The sequence below is a fragment of the Pseudophryne corroboree genome, chromosome 6, assembly GCF_028390025.1.
Source record: "Pseudophryne corroboree isolate aPseCor3 chromosome 6, aPseCor3.hap2, whole genome shotgun sequence".
Classification (NCBI taxonomy): Eukaryota; Metazoa; Chordata; class Amphibia; order Anura; family Myobatrachidae; genus Pseudophryne; species Pseudophryne corroboree.
The window spans coordinates 489924644-489928877 of NC_086449.1; positions in this window are offsets into that span (position 1 = coordinate 489924644).

Below are 4234 nucleotides of genomic sequence, written 5' to 3' on the forward strand. Positions count from 1 at the left end.
GAGGACCAAATGCTGGGTCTAACACAAAATCTCAACAAAGATAAAGTCCCACTGCTAAATGCTTATTTATGTGAGGAGGTAGTCTGTGACCGATTAAAAAAGTTAAAGATTAATAAGTCACCTGGTCCCGATGGAATTCACCCGAGGGTTCTTATGGAGCTGCACGCTGAACTAGCAAGACCTCTATTTTTGATCTTCATGGATTCGGTTAAATCGGGTATGGTTCCCAAAGACTGGCATATAGCAGAGGTAGTGCCAATATTTAAAAAGGGGAGCAAAGCTGAACCAGGTAATTATAGACCAGTTAGTCTTACATCTACAGTATAGTGGGGAAAGTATTGGAAGGTATTCTAAGGGACAGTATTCAAAAGTTCCTTGAATCAAATAAGGTCATTAAAAGGAACCAACATGGATTTGTGAAGGACAGATCATGTCAGACTAACTTACTTGGCTTTTATAAAACAGTAAGTGCGAACCTGGATCAGCGTAAGGAGTGGATATAATCTTTTTAGACTTTACCAAAGCTTTCGACACTACCACACATGCGTCTTATCTACAAGCTACAAGAAATAGGGCTAGGGAGCACAATATGCACTTGGGTCAGTAATTGGTTAGATAATAGGGAGCAGCGCGTTGTGGTCAATGGATCATTTTCAAATTGGACTAAAGTACTAAGTGGCGTGCCACAAGGGTCTGTACTTGGACCACTTTTGTTCAACATTTACATCAATGACCTAACAGTAGGTCTAGAGAGCATGGTATCAATTTTCGCAGACAATACCAAATTGTGTAAGGTTATAAATACGGAGGGGGATGCTGAGTCTCTTCAGAGTGACTTAACTAAACTGGAAGCATGGGCAGCAAAATGGAGAATGAGATTCAACACAGACAAGTGTAAGGTAATGCACTGTGGGGGCAAGACCAAAAATGACACCTACATACTAAATGGGGTAATATTAGGGGTTCTGTACTGGAAAAAGACTTAGGGGTTCACATAGATAACAAATTAAGCAGCAGTACCCAAAGTAGGAGTGCAGCAAAGAAGGCTAATAAGATATTAGCATGCATAAAAAGGGGAATTGATGCAAGGGACAAGAGTATTATACTCCCATTGTATAAATAACTAATGAGGCCTCATCTTGAATAATGTGTGCAATTTTGGGCACCATATTACAAAAAGGATATCCTGGAGCTAGAAAAGGTTCAGAGGTGGGCAACCAAACTAATCAAGGGCATGGAGATGCTGGAATACGAGGAAAGGCTTGCAAGGCTAGGCATGTTTACATTGGAAAAGAGGCGAATAAGAGGGGACATAATCAACATCTACAAATATATAAGGGGTCAATACACAGAGCTTGGGAGGGACCTGTTTTCTATAAGATCAGCACAGAGGACACGTGGTCACTCGCTTAGGTTAGAGGAGACGAGTTTCCGCACATTGAGGCGAAAAGGTTTTTTCACAGTAAGGACAATACGTGTTTGGAATTCCCTGCCTGAGAGAGTAGTAACAGCGGACTCAGTCAACACCTTTAAGAATGGGTTAGATAAATTCCTATTGGATAAAGATATTCAGGGTTATGGTGCGTAGGCATGCATTATAGTTAATATAACTAGTCCTAACATAAAAATAACTAGTCCTATAATAACATTGCATAGGAGACCACAAATACTGTAGGTTAAACTCAATGGACAATTGTCTTTTTTCAACCTTAGTTACTATGTTACTATGTTACATTATCTGCAAAGAAGTTTGAAGACTCATTGCATCTTGCTTGGAAGAGGGTTTCATCAGGCTGCAGGCATGCTGGATTGTAAAGCATCTCCACTGTACGGAAAAGCTGAGCTGGCCTATTGTTTGCCTGTGTGATCTCATTTGACAGAAACTCTGATTTCTCTGATTTCTTATGGCTGATTCCCCTTGACATGTTCTCTCTCCTAGGCATTGTCTATATCTATCTATCTATCTATCTATCTATCTATCTATCTATCTATCTATCTAAGACAGAAATTAAAGGTGCACTCACCAGGTTAGTAGAAAAAGGTCTTTCATTATTCAAGCATAGATGAAAACATCAGGTCCAATGTATCGGTCCTTTAAGTGGCAATAGTCAAGGCACACATGAATATAAAATAACTGCATCCCTTAAATAACCCTATATACCAGCTACCAAAATATCTACAGCATGGTTACATTGGAAAGTCAGCAAAGTTCTTATGCTGACTCTAAACACAGTATCAATTACATGTACAGTAATAAACTCAACTGAATTCAAACTGTATCAAAGCCATTATGGAGCCAACTTCTCAAGAAATCAACTTGCTAGCTGCTCATAACTGTCACGATCCGGGTATCTGGATGCCATTATTTACCTTTCAGGTGTCTTCTAAGGCTGGCTCAGCGTCCTAGGCCCGGTTCCCAGCTATGTTGCTAGCATTCATATGTCATGTCTCATCTTTGCTGATCCGTGGATATTGTCCTTCCAATGCCCGGGCGAGTGACATGGCGTCACCTGCCGGCGGAGCCTCGGGCATCGTCTCCTATTCTCAATGCACTACAGGGTATGTGGCACTCTTCACCTACTGCGGTCGCGGCCATCCATGCTGGAGGTTTGAGACGCAAGTCGGCATTCTCTGTGTTCACCGCCGCCATTACAGAGGAATCTCCATGTGGTGTTACAAACAAGGTTTCCCTCCACTGGCCGGTATGGGCGCAGCCATCTTAGTTCTAGTCACATGACCCTGACCTCCAATCCATAGCTCCGCTGAAGTCTGCCTAATTGCTCATCCAATGCCTGCATACCTAAGGGTATAAAGGGATTGAGCCTGCACCAGGAAATCGTCAGTGCTTTGGTTGTCAAACCTTGTTTCCAGTCTCTCTCTCCTGTGGTTGTTTTCATTCCAGGTTTCCAGCTCCTGTTTCCAGTTACCACTAAGAGACCCTCACCAGTTTACCACCTTGCGGTGCAGCCTGACTCTGCAGTCTTCTGTGTTTGCTCCAGCTTCCAGCTACAGTGTCATCTGCTTCCAGCGGTCAGCTTCCAGCAGTGATCAGCTTCCTTAAAAGAGCTGGTGCATCTCCAGAAGTTACCTGCATACCATCGGTACCCGCAAACCATCGGTACCCACACACCATCGGTTCCTATATCCTCGCTCCCTAGCTTCATTCCACTATTTGGCTGGTTCCATCCAGCATCCACTCCATGTTCTAACACCTGGCTGGTTCCACCCAGCGTCCACAGCAGCTACCTCAACTCCAGTGTTACCGGCTTCCAGTGATACATCTGCTGGTGTGTTCCTTGGCTACACTTAATACTACGGACGGGTCTGGTAAGGACATTCCATCTCTGGGACATTAAGAACTGTACCTACTGCTACCAGTACCCTGTGGCCATTGCCAAACCCATAGTTATCCAGGAACTGTTTTATCATATCTGCTTTATATCTTCATTCATTTATCACTGCTGTGAATACATGGAGTTCTGTTAATAAACTTTTATTGACTTTTAATCCTGGTTGTCATGGTCACGCCTTCGGGCAACCTTTCTACATCCTACTCATATGTCCAGGGGTCTGATTAAACCTCCGAGGTTTAGCTTCACCTCAGCCCCTACAACTGAGGCTTCCTCCCATCAGCTCAGGCCCTCAGTTGTGACAATAACATTTCTTGTCTCCCTTTTCACTCTTCTCATGCCTCACAATCTTATCTCCCACTCTTTCTGTTCTCCATAGTGCTGCTCTTCCAGCTTGGCTCCACCCCATGACAGCACTGTGTGATCAGTTGTGTATGGCTTAAAGCCATAAGGGTAGGTGAGAGATATAGTTTATTTTGATCACCAATATAGACATAGACAAATCTGCCTCTGTCTACAAAAAAAAAAAATGATCCGCCAAAGTGGGGTTCCAGCCAGGTACTCAGAAACACCCCATGAGTGATTGCAATGTTTTGTACTTTTTCTATGCAATTATGCTATGGTTAGCTGTTGGATACAGTATTGTACTTATACTATATTATTCTGACCTTATGTTTACCTCCCTTTATGGGGCTGCAGACACTATGTAACACCTTATAATTAAAATACAATAATATGTAGGACTACAGTATGTTGTTCTATTTTATATTTAGTTTGCAATTACAATGTATTGTTATCAAGCAGAAAAGAAATGCATGATTGCCCTTATAATAGATTATCTTTAAAGTTACCTAACCCAAGGGTTTCACTAACTTTGTAAACTT